The following is a 24,698-nucleotide window of genomic DNA, read 5'->3' as shown; positions in this document are numbered from 1 at the left end:
CAAGTCAGCTGACCTGAACCAGCCAAAGAGCTATTACAGACCATGGGGCGCCATGCTTGGCATGTGAACTGGGGGAGGTAGCTGGGGGGTGCTGATCATTGCTCAGGGACCAGCTGGGCATTAGTCAGTGAGGGGTGAGCAGTTGTACTGTGCATCGCTTGTTTTCCTTTCTCCCTTTTCCTTTGGATTTTATCTTTTTCCCCACCTTTCCTTTATAACTGTTGTTATTATTATTGTTGTTGTTGTTGTTATTGTTGTTCTTTCCTTTTTATTCTGTTTAAATTATTAAATTGTCTTATCTCAACCCTCAACATTTCTTTCCAACTCTCCTACCCACCCTTCGGTGCGGGGGAGTGAGCGAGCAGCTGCGTGGTGCTTGGGTGCCGGCTGGGGTTAAACCATGACAAGTAATCTTAAGGAAAGATTATAGATAGATTCATACCTGTCTACTGTTGAATAAAATAAACTAGGACTAATAATATATATCAGAAAAAGTAACTCCAGAAAACATTTGTTAGGCCCTTTTTCTGTCATGATCCAACCTGAAGTAAATTAAAGGCAATTATTTTCAAAAATATATTCTTTATCTTTTGATCCTGCTAACAGGAGAAACCTATTTCTTGGGTTTGTGCATTTCTAAAACATGTCACGCTTTTAGTCTTAAATTTCAATTTGTATTTTTTAAATGGTGGTTATATATATATAGCTTATGTCACAGCTGTAAAACTTTATGTCTTCAAAGTAAGTAGAAAAATTACTACTAGGAAACATTATGATGTTTTGCTTCTGGCAAAACCACTGTCAACACTGAAATCTGTACATTCTGATTAAAACAGAACTTCCATCACAAATTTTTGTCACCAAATTCACTTCCAGCTTACATCAGCCAAAAACTTTGGCCATCTCATTTGATTGTAGTGTATTAGCACACAACTTTTGTTTCACTTGGGAATTCTTGAGAAAAATAATAGGTCAATTTTTCAGACAAGCACAATAGAATCAACTAAGATTAAAAACTGAAATAGAAGATATACCCTTCTCTTCCATCTTTTGAAGCGTTCTCAAAACCTTTCCTGTCATATTGATGATCCACTTAAACTTTTTGCTCTCAATCTGATCACTTTGTTCACACTGCTTGAGAGATTAGGTAGAAAAAAAGATGTTTTAGCCATACTGTTCAGCAAATGCCAAGAGCTCATCTTCATAACATCAGTGCTATGTGATTACTTCCTTACATCGTATTTCCACAAGTAGAGGATTATACAGCCTACTGTAAAATCCACTTATTTCACTATTACCAAAGGGAATTTTATTGTCATAAGTACCTACATGCATTTTTATCAGTTGAGTTTACTAAAAGCAGTTGGAAAGAAAAAAATGTCCATATTCCATTCTCACAGCAGATGTAATTAATCATAAATCTCAGGGCAGATGGAACTGTTGTACAGGCTTGGAAATCTCTGCAGTACTTCCAAAATTATTGCATTTGCTGTTTTGTGATACTGCAAAACAAACAAAAATTGCTTGGTATTCAAGTTCGGTTTTCATGTTTATGTTTATATATCTAGTCTGCCCTCAATGTTTTCTGTTTTTCTTATTATTTGGTTTAAAGGATAGGCTTTACTAGGATTAAGACAGCTGTGTTTTGAACATTTCCAATTGTCTTCAGTTTAAAGTACTTAGACTTGATCCACTATTGTAGTACTAGTCCACCAAGAATACTGGGATAGCTCGCTGGCACCACTGCTCATTATAATTTTAAATTTTTCTACCCATATTTCTCTTTCTATCTGCCTGCACATCCCAACACAGCATTTACTTCTAGCTTAAATGCTGCAATGACCGGTCTTATTTCTGCTGCAAATTGAATGGCTGAGGTTTGTGCAGGGATGCTGATGGTGGAATACATAATGCCCTGAACAGAATCATATTTTGCAACGAACTGTATTTTTTATAAATGTAATGCTGCATTGTTATGATTTTGAAATAAAGATCCTTGTGCAGTCAGATATGCTTCTGCAAACTGGGGTTTTTTTGGTCCTCAACCCCATAGCATACACAAGTCCCTTTTAGTAATGAACATCAGGTTCAGACCATGACCCTTTTAATGACATGTAAAACTGTCTCCCTATTATAAAACTTGAGCTGATCAAAACCAGAACCAGAAAATACTTTTCATCATTTTCAGGACTTGTCCAGGAACTCTGATTTTGCAAAGTTCTTGGACAATGTAAAGGGACTACACAAACCCAGAGGAGATATAACTCTAAAGAGAACAACAGAGTTCAAACCTAATACATTCTCTAGCATTTATATTGCACCTCCCTGGAAACACTGTGTACTAGTCGTCATATCAGTAACACACTCCTTGCTCCCAACCACAGCAAAGTTCAGTCCATTTGCCTGAACAAAGTGACCAGAATGCTAACTTACTGTAGAGGAGTCCCCCAGTCATTGTTTTGTACATTCTGTCTGAAGCTGTTCCTTATTTCACAAGCACAATACTTTCTATGCAGTGTTTCATCATTCCTCTCCCTCCAATGCCTTCACTTTAAAACATATTGAGAGTATTTCCATTCACATACAAAATAGTTTCCCTTGATTTAAAAATAAAATAAATGCCACCAGACTGTAAAACCAACCAGGGCCTGAATCCCTGGAAGTTTCTTTAAATATTTCAGTAATACATGCATTGATTAAAGTATTTCATCCTCAGTTCTGTGTAATCAGCAGAATTACCAATACTCATAGCATCACCCACTCCGAATCACAAAATGCTAAGGCTATGAAAAGATTAAATTTGTAATAGCTTTTAAGCATTAATACTAAAATAAACACTTCAGCAATAAACATTTCAGCTAAGTGGCACTGCAGACTTTTCCATAACCTGAGGAAAAGTAAATGCTCATGAACTGTTTTCAGGATTTTGTACATATATTAGAAAAGTTAGAATTGCAGAAATTTCTGTTCATCTGCTTTTACATTAAAACTGGCAGTCACGGCAATTTTTTCCAAAGTTTAAGTCTCTCAATTCTATTGAGCGATAGATGTCAGCACTTTTAACTTACCCTTAAGTGAGCTTATAAAGCATTAAAAAAATTTATCTGGAAGTTCTAAGTACATTCCTATTTTTACTTTTTGCTTGCCTGCCAGTAAGAAAATCTTCCCAGGTTACTTGAGAGCAGACTTGCAAATTTAATATTAAAAGTTTTGTTCAATATTTTAAAGCACAACATTTTAATAATTTGAAGTTTTACAGACAAATAGACACTAAAAGAATTTTAAAATAAACTGTAGAAATAGCTTCAAGCAATCTAAGTTATTTACGTCCCTTTTGATATTAAAGTATCTGATTATTTCTGAACAGCATCGTACCAGTGGAATCTCAGAAACTTAACAGCTATGCTGGAAATACAAATCTGTAAACAAAAACCGTGGTTTGAGCATCACTTCATCTGTATCTAAATGAGCAACTGAACACTCAGTTAAGGAAGCCTCTCTCTCTGTAGGTGGACACATATTTCTGCTAAACCATCGATCATATGCCCTGGGTTGTAGATGTCCCAGCCCATGCTACACAACCATTAGGTTTCAAGCAAATGGAATTTTTGCTGTTCACATCAACAGCATTAGAATTAAATCCTTAAGATGAGAACTGATTGAGAAGAACTATAGTGAAGCTCTGTAAACACAACAGGAAACTTCATTCTTCCCATTTTACTGGCACGGAAATGAAAAAAGAGAATGCTTTCTCATAATAGGATCATTCTCTAGGTTATTTTCCAAATGTTCCCAGAATTCAATTCTTGATTCTAATCAACCTTATTATTTCAACTCCCAACAATTCTTATATAAAATGTTTACAAGATAGAGCGCATACATTGTTTCTAACTATTTTACAATTACCTACTTTGAAGTTAATTATATCCTCACTCAGGACAACCCGGTTCGCTACCACTAATTTACCTCAATTATTCAAATGGATTTAATTGATTTTTGTAGTACATTACTCAAATGCAAATATAGATTAAGCCTGATATTTTCCTTTTGCAAGAGAAACCTTTAGACTGCTTATGATTTGCATAACTTTGTGAAGACCTTTCTTCATTAAAAATAATGACAACGCATTTTAAATGGACTTGCTATTAACAAAATGCTCTATTTGTACATTTCAGGCTCAAAGCCCAATCTTGCAAATAGCTAAGTAGTTTCAGCAAAGCTTGCTAAGTGTCAGAGTACTCTCTTTTCCTTCCTAGTGGTTTTCAACTTATTCAATTTGTGAAAGATAATAAATTTTTCAGTAGAGAGGAAGTCCTTGTATAGCAAATACAAGCATCCTGAGCACCAGTATGGTTTGTGTAGATTTTATTGTACATGCCTTACAGCAGTCTGCAGAACAGATTGAAAACCATTCCTCAGAAATTCAGCAGCATGCAACTTTGATTCCTAACTCTTGGGGGGGAAGGGGGACGCAATACTTGGGTAGAACCCAACCCAAATGTCCAGCTCTGTTGATCACTCAGATAAACCCCCTTAAATTCATTTTGCTTTAATATGCCAAAATTCTCATTTGAGAAGTGAGCATAATTTATGAAGCAGAGAACCTGTGATGAACAGCTCTGAAAAAAGAGGCAAGTGCTACTACTGAGGAATTAGCTGTGCAACAGATCCTAAAAAACAAAATTTAAAAAAACACAAAGCGTACTCTAGAAACAATATTCAATTCACCAGGATTTGCATTAGCACTTTGATAACAAGTCCAACAAACTGCATTTCTTTAGAGGGAACAGAGAACAGCTTGTCTCCACAGTCTATTATAATTACCGCAGAACTGCACTAGAAACTTGGCAATTTTGAATTTCATAACACCCATGACTGACATTCCTAATTAATACTATTGTTTTTCTCCTCTGGCTGAATTTCCTGAATTCCAACCTGCACAGCATACACTAAAAACAGGCATTAAAGAAAATAATATCAATGTTAATCTCTAGCACAAATATATTAAATGCCTTAGTAAAGTGTACGGAAAAGGACAGCATTCCTATAAATAATGGATCATTGCAGCCTGATAATCTTTATCCTCCTACGCTAATAAGATGATAATCTTTCTCCTCCTGTGTCCTTGCCTTTGAATTTCAGTGCTGCAGTGGCTAAAGTGCATTACCAGCTCTCCTTGTCATCTTGCTTTGAAATTTGTATATAAAAGAACCTTCTAAAAGAGAAAAGAAAAAAAATGGCCTAATGAAGATACAATGCAGAATGCTGTGCTGCATTAGTCCCTGATTAATACTGATACCAAGTTTTTCCCATTTCCTTTCTGTCATTTTAGTGTAGATCTAAGTCCTGGAAAATTCATAGATTTATGTATTTGATTCACGTTGGTTCGCTCAGGGCCCCTCTCTAATCTGCAGTAGACATCACAGATCTCCAGGGTATCCCAAACTATCTCCAGAAGCAGAATCAACATATTCGAAAGCAACATCAACACCAAGCTGACATCTCTCCACACCTCGTTTATGAGCAGAGCTGGTATTTATTTCTGCATAGCATGGTACTGAAGAATATAAGAGTATTAACTGTTACTGATTTCATGACCAGAGATTGTATGGCAAAATAAAAAAAATACTTAATTCATTAAAAATTCATTTCATTTCAGAAATGCTAAACTTGTATTACCTTTAAATTTGAAATAGTGATTTTGATGCAACTGGGGGGAAAATCTGACAGAAAGGAAGTAAGAAGGATAATATGAAAAACAAAGAGATTATTAGAGGTGATCAGAAAACTATTTTATTTATAAATAGTATATTGATTTGGCTTCACAAAAAGGAAAAAACACCAGTATTTTTAAGCTGAACCCACAGCATCCTACAAACCCATGTCATCTTCGTTTACCCACCCCCATAACTTTATTTAAAAAAACACTTTGATGTAATTTGGATGTAGAAAACTACCTTAATTTGATGTGGCCAAGATCAGTTGGAAATCAGCAAAAGTTAGATTTCATTTCCAACAGAGACTTCCTGCAGGCCAGATATTAACAGCTCCAAGTTTTAGATCTAAAATTTAAAATATTTATTTTGACAGATTTAAACTGAAATAAAACAAAAAAAACCCCAAACACAGCAGAGACTGTACCATACATATTCTATATATTGATCAAAAATATTTGAAGTAGAATACTCTGCATACAAATTACACCGACAGCCACTGTCAACATACAGAAACATGGAGGTGATAGACTTAAATACTGGATTCCTGGGAAGTGGCCAAACATTACCTGCTGATGGGAAATAGAGAATAACATTTTTTACTTTCCTTTACTTCAGCACACATGACCTTTGCTATTGCTCCACTAAACTGCCTTTATCTTGACCCACAAGGGTTTTTTTCCCCCCATCTTATTTTTTCCTCCCGCTTTCTGCTGAGGAAGGCAATGATCGACTGTCTTGGTGGGCACCTGGCACCCAAGCCAAGGTCAACCCACCACACACATGTATTTCTTTCTAAATTGGACAGTTCTGCAATGCTAGATCCATGGTCACTGATTTCCCAGTAAAAGAAATTTGATAATAATGCCTGTCTCTTTGAACTCATGATCTGAAGACTTAAACAAATTTCTAGCTACAGGGAACGGGAAAGGACCATAAAGCATTTAAATAGAGAGGCAGAGATTTTAGTTCAAGTGTTGGACGATGGAAGTGTGTATGAAAGTCTCAGTGTCTTCTGTTTCTAACTCCGTAGACTGCTTTCAAATTTCTCACTTCCATGAGAACCAATAAAACCAAAAATAGAATAGCACGGCTTGAGAATGACATTCAGAAAGATGCAACTGTTGGAGTCTGTTCTGCAGTGCTATTCAGTGAAACTAATGTATGTATGATTGATTGCAAAATCTGTTCTTTTGTAGATTGGGCAGAATTATTTTTTTTTCTAGCCCATGAAAATGTTAAAGATATCAAAAAGTGTTTGCCTACTGAATCTCAGTAAAATGTCAAAATTTTCAGTGCACTGAATTTGTCAGTTTAAGTCAATCAGTAGGCTTTATAAAATAGTTTTTATATGCTTTTGACTTATATTTCACTTTTTTAAAAATGTGTATCTAAATTGAATTGAAATATCAAAATAGAATAATTAAATCAAGGGGGGGGGGGGGGGGGGCACTCACGGCGGGGGGGAGAGATGCCAGTTTGAAAATACCTAGAATAGAGTAGATCTTCTTACAACCTCAAAACTACTTTACCAAAATTTCTATATACGTCTTTTTGCTTCACTTTCACATCCTATAAGGAAGTAGTAAAGTGCCATATACACTTAATCCTCATAACTGCTTTATCCACAACCTTGCAAATATCAAGCAGAGCATCCATCTACAGATTTTGTTTTGAACACTTCCCTTTTATCACAAGGTCATTCAGTCAGTACAACATTCAAAGACCAAAAGTCTGTGCATGTCAGAAGTCTGTCTTTTTTTTTTTTTTTTTTTAAATCTGCAATGTCATCTTCATCAAAGTCTGCAAAGAGCTTGGAAAAGGCTGTAGTCCCTTGGTAGCCCTGTGTTTCGTGGTGTGTGGTTTGAGAAACGCTTTTATCAGGAAAAGTGTCACAAAATTTTCTTTATGAACCCCATAAAGTTCTGTGCTTTGGTATCAATACATTCCTAGAAATGCCGGCACTGCTTGAATATTTCTCTTGTAAAACTTTGACAGACTTGAGCATGTGGCAGTTCTAATGATCTTTGTCTTGTCCCTTTCACCTCATGACACGTTTTACCCTTATACTTCTCTCTTGATATTGCCACATCCACAGTCCCCTTTCTACAAGTTCCTCTGAAAAACTCAGTGCGGCTGACAGCAAATTCTCTCTTCTTATTCCTTTGGATGTGCTATGGGAGATGCACTTCTACGTGACAGAGACAGACTGTCCCCTAAGACCTCTTTCATGACTGGATCACAACAAGAATGACAGACGTGACACTAGGGACAAGAACGCATTTTCATTGGGTTCTGGAGAAAAATATTTATATTTCAAAAGCATTTTTTTTTTATTTGGCTGTGAGAACGACCAGACTTTGTGCCTCAGGATTTGTTGGCTAAAAGACTTAGAGAGTGAAATGCCAAATTGGAAAAAAAAAAAAATAATCTGAATTTAAAGCCTAATACCAGTAATGAAAAAAAGCCATTAATAACAACAGGAAGGCATCACTGTTTCAGTATCTCTTTCTTTTGCCTTTTCTACTTCTTTTCTCTGGTCTTCTCCTGTTTTCATTTTCTCCTTTCCTCTCATGAATCTTTCTATCATTTTTATCACTTATTCCAGCAGGATTTAAAATATATTTATCCAAAGGTATATGAAGTATAGATTTTTTGTTATTTTTTTTTACCTTTTGTCATTTACCTTCTTTTAACAAAATGGACTGTAACAGTACATATGAAAAATACCTGTAGTTGAAAGCGCAATGTTTTCAGCATTGGGTTGGGAAGTGTTCCTAGCCAACAGGTACAATATGATTACAATATGTCCTGGATGCCTGGGGAAAAGCTGCAAAACTAAGGCAAAGGATATGTGGAAGATGTGAAATCCTAATCTAGACAAGTGTTTTACAGGAGAGTCGAGATTCACTAGAATAAGGAGCTATTCTGGGAACACAACAGTTCTTCATGAGTATTTCACTGTTAGATGAAAACAAACAAGAAGAATAAGAGAAGCTTACAGTTTTCAGAGAAACTATTTTATCTCAGTATTACAGTGCTAGTTGTATGGAGAAGAGATGCTGGAGGATCATATGCCACTGAGATTCCTGCCATAAGGAGGCTGGTCAGATTAGACTAGACTACAGGTAAACCTGTTCTAACTCCAAGGAAAGACATACAGTTACATGGAGATGGCAGGAAGTTTTTCACTTCAATAACATATTAAGCATCTCCACCAGATAAACTGACATGGAAGAAGAAACACACAAGAGAAACAATAGGATAAAAAGGAATGGGTGGTTGTTTTTTTTTTTCCTCAGGGATCCACAAGAAATAAAAGGAACAATCAAGGGAGAAGGAATATATGGACCTGTAGGAAATGATCGAGACAGGCCTAAATCATAAAAGACAGCACTATCAGGTAATACAAAAGGATTCCAGTAAAGATCAGTGCATACCTGAGCTTATTCTTAAATTTCCTTGCTCTATGGAAGAAAGCAAGTATAAAATCATGCTTATTTCCAATTAGAAATCAGGATTTAGAAGGTCAAATATTTTTCTCAGTAAATGGACATAAATCTGTAGTTAGTCTGACTCCTAGACGGACGTTTTAACAGAAAACTTCTCAAAGGTAATCATGGCAGAGTAACTAGCACCTTTTCTCAGGGACACTGCAAACAACCTTAGAAATTACAGCATACAGCATTGAAGCATAAAAAATATGACCCTCCAGATGAACATTGCCCTAACCCAATGTCCCATTTTTAAGCTAAAAATGTACCATACAGGGGGTTTTATATAGACTAATGTTTAAAATGCTAATACAAAAGCATGCAGAGAAACATGTACTTCTAACACACAATGGCATCCTAGAAATGCAGAGAAGTTACTTACAATTCCTTTGGTAGGTATGTGTTGAACCTGATGTATGTGTTAAAACCAGTATCTGTTGCATAAGGTCACATTCAGGGTGCAGCTTTGCTAAGCTTTAACTAAATCCTCCAATTTCTTGCCTACTGTACTTCACGCATTTGCAGATCATGTATAAGACTGCTTCTCCATTTCAGAATGCTAGTTGCAATTCTGTTGTCATTTGTCTGTGCTTCAGTTGCAGCAACACATATGATCAGCTTGGTATCTCTCCTACTGTACACTGTTACTCTGCATCATCATCTTTCTAGACATATCCTGTTCATCTCAGTCTCATCCACCCTCGCTGGCACTGTTTATATCTCAAGAGATAATTTGTGACAATTTACAGATGCTTGCTTTATCAGTTTAGTTTCAAATAGTTATTTTCAGCTTACTCTCTGCATTGTGTATGTAAAAAGTAATGAACCATAGTAAAAAACATATGTTAGTTCTGAATACAGCAAAGACTTGAATACAAGTTCACTCCACAGTCTGACAGGAAAAAAGAAAAAATATCAAAAATACTATGAAAAATATTTAATTACACGAAAAATACTTGTAAAAAAAAGCTAAGCAATTAGTATAAAATTTTGTGAGCATACGTTACTCTATTTCAGGACAAATATGCCTCAAACATGGGAGCCATTATTTCATTTTTATTTTAGATTCAACGTTCTTATGTGAGTCATGATAATACAAGCTGATGGTCAGGTCTGAACTGTCATCACGTTCAACAGTGTTTGCTTCAGAACGCTCCATTGTGTGATATTACAATTAAATACTCTCTGTTCTCATAACAACCGCACTTTGGGGAAGAATTGGGCTTTTAAGCATTATCCATTTAATATAGCCCTTTGAAAGTATCTATTTCTAAAAAACCTAGAGAGAAGCAATTGTGTTGATAAGGATCATTTCTTCTATGTTCAACACTATTGAAATCTGTGCTGCCATGGGAATTATGGTTCTTCAAGGCTAATCACAAGGGCAGTAGTAGCATGGGTCTTTATTCATGACAAGAGACTGTTAATCCTGAAGTGTTCGGTGGCTTGACTGCCTTGAAAGCCAGAAAGAAATGCATTCAGTACCACAAACTGGGAGACAAATTAGCTATAGCTCCTAATTTCCACTTGGAAAAAATAAAACTATAGGAAACCCCTAATTAAGATTCTTCCCTTAATAGAATAACTTCATCATCAAATGAAATAAGAAATACAACAACGACTAGTAAGTACAGATCACAACCTCTATCATGTGGTTGCAAGTGACTCAACACATTCGATTCCACAAAGACTATAGAGGGGGGATTCAGCCAAGTGCCTGAGCTGATGCACTACTGTTATCCAGCACTTCAAAAGAGCACCATATTTAATTTTCGTGTACAGACATTAAAACAAGCTTTTAAAATGGAATTTGAGATACCACTACTGGAAAGTAGGCCAGGTATATCAGGGATCTAAATGGAGATTTGTTCCCTCCCATAAGCCAGGTTTGAAAATTTTAATCTTTGCTTTTCTTCACATCATTCACAGTACATCATAAAAATTCACCATAAAGTGGTAGAACTGCTTTAGAATTAAAGACCAAAATTTCTTCATTTGCTCATGCATCACCCAATAAATAATCACAAACGGTTGTTATTCTAATCATTTTATTAATGGGATCATTTGCAATGTTTTCCTGAACTGGGCATAATTATAACCCACACTTCATCACCCCACCCATCCTCAGTCTTTTTTCAGCCTCTTTTGTTGTTTTGGGGTTTTTTTTCCTCTTAACTGCCAGCTGCTGATACAGATGTCACTTCCTGCCAGATGTTTTCATATTATTATTATTATCTACCCACAAATAGAAGTGACTGTACCAATCCAGACTTTGGAAGTGCAAGTTGCTAAGTGAGATTCTGTTGCTCCCTACAATGTGTCTCTACAGGTGCAATCTTGCAGGTGAAGATTATCTGCATTATTCTTTCTAACTAAATTTAAAAGAATAAGCCAAACAGGTACTTTTAAAACAGCCAATGTGTAATAACCTATCAAAGGGGGATATAGAACTCAAACCTATAGCAAAGAGAGAGATACTGTAGGGAGAGCTGGGCAGGTTGTGGTCAGTCCATAACAGCTCCTCTCAGTCACTCCTTGCCCCTCACACTTTTCCCTGCTCCAGTGTGGATCCTTCCACAGGCTTTAGTACTTCAGGATAAACCACCACCAGCATGGGCTGCTCTCCACAAGGAGCCACTCCTGTCAGGAATGTTCCATCATGAGCTCTGCAGGGCTGCAGTCTTCTTCAGGTAATATCCACCTGCTCTGGCATGGGATACCCTCCATGGACTCCCATGTGGATACCTGGTCCGCCATGATTTCCCCGTGCATCAGGAGAATCTCTGCTCCAACATCTGCAGTGCCTCCCATCCTCCCCCTGCTCTCACCCAGGTGCTCACAGGGTTGGTTCTCACACATTTTTCTCCTCACTGCCTGGGCAGGGTTTTGCCATTTCTTAAGTAAGGAACGGGCTGGAACCATCTGCACCTGGCACAGCCCAGCCTCCCCTTAGCTCTCCTGCTACCGAAACTTTACCACAGACACCCACTACAGAGCCCACACATCCTGCGAGGCTGCTTAACCTGTGTGCCCAGTCACAGTACTTATATAAATCACCCCAGGAATAAAGACTTTTACCTTGAAGTTTTAGGGAAAGTAGTATAACTGAAATTAAACACGAGGTGAGATGAACACAAAATCCACAATATTCCACTGTGCAATAACTTTGCACTTAGGTTCTGATCTTGCTCCATTTTAACCTGTCATCACTTGTTAAACTTCTATGCCAGCTTAAGACACTGAGAACAACAAGCCTCGTATCATTACAGTAATAGCTTTATTAAAGGAATGAGGTTTAAAGCATTACCTTTCTCAGCATCTGAAAACACAGAGATAATTATGCCTGATTTTCTTCAAAGCTTTCCACCCTCCTAATGAGGTCTAATGAATTCAGCATTGAAGATTTAACAACAGGTGCCTTTACATTAGGAGGCCAAGCTGCACAGGCACAAACAGCACCTGTGTTTTCCTCAAGAATGCTAAAAAAGGCCTCCAAAGCTGCTCCCTGGAGCAACAGCTGCCTTAATAAACAAATAAATAAATGCTATTACCTAATGTTCATAACTTGCCCAGGCCCTGGCCTCTACCCCAGTGTTGGAGTGTCTATATCTATCACAAGTATTGGTTTGTTCTCATAACACATGCACAGTTCCCAACTTTTTAGTTCAATCTAGACTATCAGATGCAGGTTGGTAGGATTGTTTTTATCCCTTTGCTTGAAAGTCTGCAAGAAAACCTTTGTAGGAGGCACTCCCATCTGCTGCTGTCTTAGGGAGCAGAATGTTCTTCCCAGATCACCACAGTGACCACATATCTGAGAGGGCATGTAACTTTCTTATCACACAAGAAGGCTGAAAATCAGAAACTGTAATTGTACCTCAGGCCCGTCCTTAAACCATGAGACCACCCTGCTTTTTCAAGGTGAAGAGCTGACCTCCTTTGTCTACAAGGCAAGACCTAGTTTTTCAGCCCAGTGTTCTCCAAGTCGAGAGACTTCTCATGGAATACAACCCAGATTCAGGTCACAGACTGGGATGGGTTAAGAGAGATCATCTCAGAGCAAGATCCCCTCACTGCTGTATAGGAGATAAAGAACAGGAATTCCCCAGGCTGGTTCACAGACCTACAGTGACAGCTAACTCAGCGATAAAGAAAAGCTTCTAAGTGATCCTACAAATTTGGAACAGAGCCTCTGTGAGTGGTTCAGTGGCCGTTGGTGTTCACTTGTATCTTACCTGAATCCAAGGCATTTCCTTTTCTGCCTAAATGTTCCCCAATGTCCAAGAACTTTTATTCTCTTATTTCATGCTGATTTATTCTAAGGAAGGCAATTTCTCAGCATTTGTTTCTTTCTCTTAGCAAGCAATTTAACTAGTGAGAACTCAGCGAAACAGCTGTTAAAAATTGGTGCTGATACTCACAAACTCTTTTATAACCCATGACAGCAACACAAGGGAGTGTCTCCTTAATACTTGCTGAGGAACTCTGGGGAAAACACAGATGAGGCTGGTCTCACTTCTAATTAGGAAAAGAATTATGCTCCTGCATTTTGGTCCCTACCTCAGTGCATAAGATAGCTACAACCTTCTCAAGTGAGAACAAAAGACACTCAAACAAAAAAGCCAAGCAACTTAAAAGGTCTTTTTCACTGAAGTTAACCCACAGTCTCTGTCAGTTTCCAACTCCTACTTTTCATGCTTTGTTTGTCTCCATAAGAGCTACACGTTCTTCTGCTTCAAACTAGTGATGCTAGGAAGAGAACTCACAGAAATCTGTTCCCCAGGCTCTTGTGCCTGAGTCTTTTCCTGCAGACAATTGTGATTTGTGGTCATCCCTAAGCGGTCCAGCTATTTACCTACCATATTGCCACACAAGCATTTCACTCCGAGATCTCCAGCTGTGCCTCAATCTAAAAGTTTCTAATTCTCTTCAGATCACTCAACACATCTCCTGCCCACCCACATCTGACTTCTTGTCTGGATCTGCAGAGGTAAACACATATTTATCTAAGGTGGTCAAGAGACAAAGAGGTGAAAAACTAGAGTTACCAATCACTAAACTGAGATTTTATCACTAACCATCACTGCTTATTTTCAGATCCTTAAAGAGGAAACATCTACATGGTAAATTACATTATCTGAACAGTAATATATGATCTAATAAATCATATTATGTTCAGTAAGATAAAATATATAAAACACATTCTTTGATGTAATAAATATGCTCTAAATGATAGATAACACTCACATAAATCCTTTCATAAAAATGTTGGTCATTTTAATTGTGACACCCACATAAAAATAAGACCTTAAATATACTTAAGTTTCCTATAAAGAAACACATACATAATACACAAAAGACAGTTAAGCCCCTCCCCAGAAGACTCTTACTCATACCACACAAACACCATGAGCATTAGCGTTATGGTCATTGCTCAATTGTTGTGGCACATTCCACTTGCAGCTTTATTTCGGGAAGGTACAATGGCTGAGTATGATTAATCAGAGTCTATTTGTTGCAGAAGCTAATGGAAGGAACAGTGCTAAGCATTTTTCAAAAATGAATAATAACCCAGGTACCTGGCACCTGCATGTGATGTGAAGCATTACAAACAAATGAGGAGTAATAGAGCTTACTAGGCATAAAATGTTACCGTTTCATAAAAAAAGTGCAGAATAAGCAAACTAGAAGTAATCACCCTGAGCACTTCCACCAACTAAATAACCTTTAAACTTTCTGAGGTCCTACAAAATACCATGATTGATTAGCACCTGCATGAATCTAAAGGGGAACGGGACATATTTACTTTGAAATTATACTAGAATTTTAGACCTTCCTTAGTTCTGTTACTGTTCAAATACTAAAACACTGAGTTAACTATTGTAATGATCCAGATCTTTCTATTGTGTTTCCTGGGCTTTTAAAGTACTTGGAGAAATTTTATTGAGGCTATAGGTATTTGCCAAATTAATGTCTGGAGACTGCCAGGCATTTTAAAAAGAAATGCCAATTAATTGTTTCCTTATGTTGCACATTATTTAATATACTTTGCTAGAGATCCATCTTGTTAACAGTCCCCCTGCTTGGAACTTTATTTAAAGAGCAAAAAAAGAACTTCTAAGGAAACCATGGCTGATATATATGCAGATAGCAGTTTTACAGCTGGACAATACCCTTTTTAGAAAGGGTAACAGTCACTGCGTTTGCTGGGTAAAATGTTGCCAGTTCACTGATACCTTATTTCCAGAGAGCTGGAAATCATATTTTGTCATACAACTATATTAATCCTACCCTAGAAATCAAAATTAAACTTGGATTCATCATTACCAATTTATCAATTTTAGTAGTCACCTATCCATGGCTTCATATTTTCCAATTTGTTGGAACTTTTTTTCCATCTGGTTTAGCTTCTTGCTAAAGATTACTCGTACATGCTTTGTCTGTCCATAAACACTCTTACCTCAAAAATCTTCCTTCTGATGTGTCCTAATGTATGAGAGACTTTAGGGTCTGTCCTTTTAATGGAAATATTCTCAATTTACACTAAGAACAAAGAGGAAATTTATTGGTCACTAATTCCAGCCAACATGTAATAAATTCCACTCAAGGAGAAGTAATTCACAGTATACATGGACCAACACCTGAAAAAAAGGATCAGTAAGAACTTCAATTGCCCAATTACAGCACCTTTAAGTTAAATCCAAAGACTTGGGTTCTTTTTGTGGATTTATATTCCATACAGGCCTTAGAAGAACAAACAAAGTAGAGAGAACTTGAAAGACCAATATTTGTTGATCTTCAGAATGCTGGAAGTTCAGGAAGTTATGAGTATTAGAATTTCTGAGAGTCAGCTATCGTCAAATTGTTGTCCTTTTATAACTTACACACTTCAGAGGATTAAACAAAATAAAGAAAATCTTACCTAACTTTTTTCCTATAAGTAATAACACACCTGGAGCACAATTAAATATGGAGAGTACAAGGCAAGTGCACTGAGACTGTAACAGAGTTAAATATGGGTTAAAATTGAATACTATGAAAATCTTAGCCATCTTATTTCTCCTGAAATTAAAGTGCATTTTAAATAAAGGCTTTTTTAGAAAACAATACAGTACCATTCTCCTCTGAAAGAAGTTAGATATTTAGTAGGCTGGCTGACATTAGGGGTTGAATTTGCATTTGGCATACTTTAAATGTTCAAACTGAAAGGAGTGAAAGCCTTTGTTTTGAAACACAAAAATATCACACTGTGGAAAAAGAGAGAGAAAGAGACAGTGAAAACAACTGAATGATGGATTGAGAGATAAACATTGAGCATTATTGTTTATTCAAGCAGCTAGCAGCACTAAATAAGGTTTTCCCAATATCATTACTGTGGTGATTAACATCCTTTTTCACACTTAAAAATCATTCCTGAAACTCAAAAGTGAATTGATTTCTCCCCACTATAATTAATTACTCCACAATTAATTGCAGGAAGCTGCATATTTTTTCAACCCTGTACTTGCAAAATAGGGGCTTAATTCTACTCCCTTTCAGCTCTGTTCTGTGTGGGACCAGTGAACACTGGGGTATCAGGATGATGAAGTACCTGCTCCTAGCTTTCTTTCTATATAAAGCAAGAAACACAGATCTGCCGTACTACATCTCTGCCTCAGGAGAAGGAAAGCAGCTAGTTCTCAGTTTTAAATAAGGTACCAGAGACAAAAGACAGGACTGTAAAAAATATTCACTGTGGTTTAACAAGCACAGCCAAGCGTTCTGCTGGTTATAATGAAAATGGTGTCTTGAGAGTTTCTGTGTTGTAATAAGATAGCAGGGGTCACCTGGGCTACAGTGCATCACATTGGTATTTGAAAGAAAATTCCTATAAAAAGCAAGTAAGAGAAACGGAGACTAAAGATTGTTGAGGATATGTCAAGAATACTGTAATTTGTTTCCAGGTACTTTTTTTGGTTTTTTGAGCTGATTTTTGACAGGGAGAGAGAACAGAGAAATGGTGCTAATGTTTCATATTTAACAGCTACAAGAGTTTCTTGGCATGAGTTTGCTAATAATGTAATCAACTGAATTCTGCCATTCAGGTTTATTCTTTTATTGTTTTGATACACTGCACTTCAACATCAGCAATAATGGTACAACCTGTGGCACTTACATGTGTATGTGAACAACAGTGATAAACTAAACATAGTGCAATGAAAAAAAAAAAAACCTGAAGTAGCTCATAATTCCCACATTGGTGACTAAAGAAGGTTTGGGCATTATTTTTTCAGAATTGAACCAGCCTGGATCGTTTCTGTATTTGTGGCAACTTGGCACTTACCAATCATCAATAATCTAGATTTGGATTTTGTTAAAAACAGACCACCTCTATATATTACTAGTGGTATCAAAGCATTTTTCTGAGCTAGTAAGTATTTAACACAAGTTCAATAACAGAATCAAATGCAGAATATCATCATTGCATCACAAGTCACCTTTTCCAGTGTCTGCTAAGGATGACATCCCTTCAGTAACTTATTTTAGTAGTTCTTTTACTGCAGAAAAAAAAAAAACGTAATAAGGCCTAAAGCCCACATTAACACATTGCTGAGGTGCTTTCTATGCCACTAGAGCATTTGAAAGTATAAAAACTTGGCTTTCAGATCCTAACCCACATCCAATTCCAATGCACAAGATAATAATATGAAACTAGTTTATGTACGTACACATATGTGCAAGTACGCTTTCCAGAAATAATAACTTTGTGTTGATGAGATACTGGAAAAGCCCTTGGAGAAGAAAGCATTGAACTGGTTACCTTATGGTTTACCTTCCTATTTCAGCTTATTTGAAATCCTAACCTATAAATATGGGCAACACCAAGGAAAGAAAAACACAGGTTTTAACAGGTCTGAGGAAATTGATTTGTTGGGCTGAAGAACATTTCTGAACAAGAAGGTTACGTCATGTTTTGTCTCTAGCAGTCAGTACAAGGAAGACCACCCACTCACAACACCAAGAAGTACTTCCACCATGGCTTATCCACAGCCGGTACAGTCAGGCACAAAGCTCAGATCTCACATGAGAGAATACATCCAAATCCTGAAAATGGTCTCCAGTGCCACACCTCAAACATTCCCACAGGGGTTACAACTAGCTTGAAAGCAATATACATCAGAGAGAAGACTGCCTTTAGTTGACCTGTTTCCTGAGCTCTAGGGCCCACAGGTCAAGTGTTTCTCAACAGCTGCTAGAACTAGAAACTGTCTCAATGAAGGCAGATAAAACAGCAAAGTATCATATGACTCAAGGAACTGTGGCTATGCAAAAAAGGTCCAGCTGCTTAAGACTTGCAAACAAAAGTGAACTTTGTTTTCATGATTGTTAGGAGGGCATTATAAGCTGTATTAGCAAGACCATGACCTGCAGGTTGAAAGAAGTGATTCTCCTCATGTTCAGCAATTGTGAAACCACACCTGCGTCCAGGCCAGGGCTTCCCCATACAAGACAGACATTGAGATAACATGTCAGAAGCCATGAAGATGGTCAGGCACTGTACTGAGGACTCAGGAATGGCTGAAAACTGGGTTTGTTCAGCCCCAAGAACAGAAAGCTAATAGACGATACGGCTCCCTTCAGCTACCTAATGGCAGCATGTGAGAGAAAAACAGGCTCTTCTCACAGGGGTAACAAAGAAAAAAGAAGAGGCAAGAGATACTGCCTGAGATATGGGAGCTTCTGGCTAGAAAGAAGGAAAACAAATTTAATCAGGAAGATGGTCAAACACTGGAAGAGAGACCCAGAGACCCTATAGGACACCCATCCTTGGAAAAATTCAAAACTCAACACCTATGGAACTCAGCAAGTGAAGAAGAAAAATGAATAATCAAGTAAAACAGTAAAACAATAAAACAATCCTTAAAATAAGCATCTATATATCCTGATAACATTCTGATTCTTTTAGCCTCTTATTTCAGTCAAGAATCAAGACCCAAATGTGCCAAATCCCAAAACCAAGGCAACTTCACAATGAAGCACTTGCAAGGTGAAGTTACAATGGCGAACTGACTGATAAACCATACAGACAAAAAGCATAGACTAACAATGAAACTGCTCAGAGCAGAGCAGTAGTAACATCACAGCAGTAACATCACAAGTAACATCACATCCTACACACCATAATTAATTCATCATGTTATCCAAAAATTCAGCAATCATTTCAATATATTGAAGTATCTTCAAAGAACAAAGCCTTTGTGAAAGACGACCATGCTTTCAGAATCAGACTTCATTGATGACTGAAAACAAAAGCTAAAGGTGCACCATTAAACAACCTTGTCATGGCCTCATATTACAATAATAAGGTTGTCAATAGATCTAAATTAAAGGCATCATTGTCCGCACTGAAAAACGTTTCATTTCTGCAGGCTGGGATTCACTTTCCCCTGCATGTTCCCTCCTATGTTAAAAAAAACCCCTGTAATTATAAATGCTTTTATTCAAGCAAATGCTTTTTCCCCCCCGACTCTGTAGCTGCATATTTTAATATTGCAACAGATTAGAAATCACAGCTTTCTAAAAAACAAAGAAGTGTCCCAAGAACTACGTCCTCTTCTAAAATGCTAATTTTCTTGAGATAAATAACATTGTCATATGTCAATTATTCTAAAGGAAAAGAAACCAAAGAAAACAAACTACGCACATCCTTGGACTACAACACTGCAAAATTGTACCTTTTGAAAAGCTTTGTTTCCTTACCATGAACTTTTGCCTTTTTGAATTGCTAATTCAGTTAATGAGTTCATTTTGCTCTGAAATTTGCATCATGAAAATTACCAGCCTTACAAGGTCCTCTGTGCACAAAACAGTTTGCATATTTTGTTATAAAGGTTACCTTTGAAATTGGGAAATAGTAGGATGTCTTGAAAACATAAAAATGTAATAAGCTACATTAGGGTCAGTACTATAACAGTACATATTTTCATTTTTAAAAGAAAACATTAAGAACTGCATTTATTTTTATTCAATTTGTTTATTAATACAAAAACCCCAACCCTAAAATAAGTCTATGATCATTGCTTTGTCTGTCAGGTTAGCCAGAGTGGCCAGCTAGACATGCAGAGCTGGGACTTGGACCGCCATAGTGCAATTCTAGATTTGCAGATTTACTTGTCCTATTCCCAGTGATAGGCAGCATATATGAGCACAGGGAAGACAACTAAAAAGTCTCATCTTAAATCTATGGAAGTTAACGTTTGTTTTCAGCTAAGTTTCCAGACACTGTTCTCTATGGAAGGCAGTGTTCAATATCTGCATGACGGGGAATATGAAGGAAATTATACTGTAAGGCACGTGCAGTGGAAACCACACCTTCGTTCTTGATTTGTTCACCACGTAGCAAGAATGTGTCTTGAATCAGGTTTTGAGGCTCCTGTGTCTCAGAAAAATGCTAATGAACCGCTACCTGCAGATTTTAATGCTAAAGATGGTAATTTCTGGAAACTAACATGTGTCGTATTTAAACAATATGACAAAAATAAATACAAAATTACAACATCTGTTTCCAAATCAACCAATGTCACAAGTGTATCTAGAGTCAGGGTTCAGATACATGGATTTCATACATTATACATTATAAATCAAGTCTTGGCAAAGGCATGGAGCGAAAGTCAGAAATATTCACATAGCTCTGATATTCTCAAACTTACATACATGCTGATTAAGACGCGTAAGGTTTTCTTTAACCTCTGCTTCTGTGTTGCCAGGACAGCCTAGTATCATCACCAGAACTAAGCATCTAACAAAGTGTAAGCAACAACCGGACAGTGGTGGCTTTATCCAGCTACACAGGACTGAGGGAAATTGTAAAAAAATCCTTCCGGGATTAAAACATTGTACTGTACTTAGCTTTCCGAAAAGATTGTTGTGGGACATTTTCCCTAGGAAAAACTGAGAACAATCCAAATGAGCAGATACATATTGGAATATGTATTTACACAGCTCAAAAGCCCTTTGAAAGCTTGGTGTTACAGGCAAGACAAGAAGGCAAAGCCTAATTCAGAGCACTTTTGCATTTTGTATTGTTTTAAGCCTAGGGTAAATAATCACAACTGCTAATAGGGCTTTACTGCACCAGAGGTTGAGCAAAAGATTAACAAATTGGGTGACAAGGCTGAGGAGACAGCTCCACACTGTCTTCCACAGGGAGAAGGCTGAGGAAACAGCCTCACACTGTTCTCCACAGGGAGAATCCCTTCAAGCAGGCATGTGAAAAGAGTAGCTGGTACAATCTACAAAGCGGCTGAGAATGACACTTGGGACTTAGTAGCTCACCAGTAGTTTATGGACCAGAGTTTTAGAAGATCTGAAGCGACTGAAGTACTTGACCAGCTGCCTTGAGCAGCTCTCAAGGCAATGTTGCACATCCAAATAAACTACAATATTCTACAAAATGTACTTTATGAAGCAAATCATAACTTCTTTAAACTCCTTAACAATCAGAATGTCACAATACCTATTGATGGGGAAATTTTAATAACTAATGGCTTACACATTTAGGTGTGAAATATAATTTTTGAAGGATAAGAATGTAAGTTCTGAAAGCAACCGATTGCACTGTTAAAGAGGTCTTTAACTAAGATAATACATAAACATCAAGAATTACATGGTGCTGGAAGGACACAGTGTTCCAGGTTGTAATCGTCATATCCCAACTTCACAGATATGTTTATAATAGTTCTTGCTATGAAAACGGTACTTTATGAAAGAAAAAAAAGACCGACCCTGTATATACAATTACTAATTCTGAAGTCTAAATTCATCTGCCTGTCCACTTACAAACCGCAGAAGGATGAATGACTAATGCTGCAGACCCAGTCACGTACACAGGACTCCAGTCTCAGAAACTGCTGATGGATGCTTGCATCAAAGGTTTTCATTTCAATATCACATTCTAACTGCTAGCTATTCTACAGTATTGCTCTTATACCCTTCTAAAATGGATCTACCATAATCTTTTGATTTCAGCGATACAATTTTATGTATTTTCAGAGATAAAACACCACAAAACAAAAATTCCCCAAACTCCTTAGATACCATAGTTCTAAGTTTTGAATTGCTCTTTAGTATTTCACTCTAAGACTGGTTCAGCCACCATTAGTGTATTTTATTGTTTGTGCTTTGTATATCCACAGAGTGCTTTCCCAGCATCATCAATGCAGTCTTGTTACAAAGTAATTTCAATGAGTCAATACACACTAGCAGTTTGAAACAGCAGGGACTCAAAGTCTGAGAAGGGCAAACTCCTGTCACAGTTATGTTTCTTGATTTATTGGAACATAAATGTGATAAACAGGACCCACACTTCATAAAAGCAGCAAGGTACTTTCCTAGGATCGTAGGGTACATGCAAACCACAAGCTTCAGAGGCTTTTGAAACAGAAGGTCTTTGAGAGGAAAGAGGGTCTCAGCTGAAGGTTAACTACATGCACAACATGCACCAATAATGTTTGTGGCTCTTGGACTCAATCCTAAACCTTCAAAGTTCTGTATAAATACAGAATATTTAAGATTCCTAAAAGGCTCTTTAATAAGATACACGTGACCCACATACCGTCTTTCTGTGTTATGAAAGAGCATCATCACATTCAGAAAATAAGTTCTTGCATTAACAATGTTTTGTTTGGCCAAAAAGAAGAAATATATTCCCTTTTCTTTGTTACACTTATGTGATTTCTTAATCATAAGACAGTATGATTGGCTATACTGATGGCACCTAGCATTAAGAGGTTACCCAGCATTCAGAAATAAATGCTTCATAAAATCATCAGATGCGAGTTCTTAAAACCAAGAGACAAAAGTCTTCAGTCCTCTATTCCAATTATTCATATCTTGAAGTGGTATTCCTAAACAAAACAAGGCAAGAGAAGTATCACTGAAAACACATCTTCTAGCACTTTTCTTCAAGTGGCTTAGACAAGGCAGAGAACTTCAGAATAAGTGAAAAAAGGGACAAAAGAAAAGTAGATGAATGAAGTGTGCATGATCATGCTTCCCTGTCCTTATTAGTTCTGCAGCAATTTTTCAAAATGCTGTTGACACCATAATAGTCCCCAGGGAGAACATGTTAACTAAAGGGATAGCAGCTTCATTTATCAACAGTGGGATAGCAAATTTGCCTGTAGAAATTATGCCAACCTGCTAATACAGCTAATCAAGTATTGGTAAAATCAAGACATGCTACAAGAAGTCAAGGTCAAATTGCTGGGGTTTAGTATAGTTGCTGGGAATTTTTTAAGAGTTTTTCATTCTAGAGTGTATGTTCTGCAGGGCTACAATGCACAGCCAAACATGGAGTTTAACAGACCAAAAAAATACTCTCACAGTATGGAATAGGCAAACATTTTTCTTTGAGAAACCTGAGCTCCCCTGTCCAATCCTTGAAAAAATAAAGGAAGCTTAAAAGGTTTTGTCCACAAAGATTGCATAATAGCATAAAGACCCACTGTTACAGTTTGAGTGGGAAAAGATGATAAAATACTATGTGTTTTCACACATACAACTTGAACTTCAGATAACCCACTTCCTTTTGAAAGTAAAGTTCCTCAGATAATTCAGGAATATAAAAAAATAGTCCTTAGATATAATTCCACATAAGAAAACAAATGACTTGCAGAGGGAATCAGAGGAAAGGACATTAATAGATGAGAACAGGACTGCTGTAATTATACTTCATTTATACTATTCACTTTCAGTTGTATTATTCACAGTGGGAGGAAGGTAGAATAGAAATTTCCTTGTTTTGACAGCGTGTACAGAATCTAGGCCTTTACAAACAGTTAAACTTTTTCTTGCTTTTCTTTTATGTTGGGTTGCACACGCAGATAAGGCTTTTGAAGCCAGACCAACCAGAGCAAGAAGAGGCGCTGATAACCCAGTGCCTATGACAGAACCTTCTGTCTAAATCTCACATTTGAAAAGGAAACTTGGGAGTTTAACTACATTCACAGGCATCTTACAAGCTGTGACCTTTTTTCCCTTTTCAAAAACCTAAATCATGCCATTTGCTTTACTAATCGTTTTTTATCTGCTTTCTATTTATTCTGCTCCTTTAGAAAGATGTGCTGTGGAGACTCCCAGTTACCTCTAGATCAGCGGCTCCTGCCAATAACTGGTTGGCATTCTTGTGCAGTAGGTTTTGTCTTACAATAGGTACACAACTGGTAATAGGATATTTCACCTCATTCTTTATATACTGGCCAGCTTCTGAAACAAAGGCAACCAATTAATTCCACTCTCACCTCCCACTCTGGAGAACTTTGCAGAGTGACCTGTGGTAATTCTGTCAAACACTATCTTTTGGACTTGCGTACTGCAGAGCAGCGTACCATCTGCTCCACAGTGCGATAGGTTAGTCAAAACATCACACAGAAATTGGATTCACTGAAAGTAATCACACACTAGCTCAGAAATTGCTAATAATGCATAGATAATAGGAGGATCTGCAGAA

Source organism: Falco cherrug, chromosome 4, assembly GCF_023634085.1.
Source record: "Falco cherrug isolate bFalChe1 chromosome 4, bFalChe1.pri, whole genome shotgun sequence".
In the NCBI taxonomy this organism is placed as follows: domain Eukaryota; kingdom Metazoa; phylum Chordata; class Aves; order Falconiformes; family Falconidae; genus Falco; species Falco cherrug.
This window is presented reverse-complemented; position numbering follows the sequence as displayed.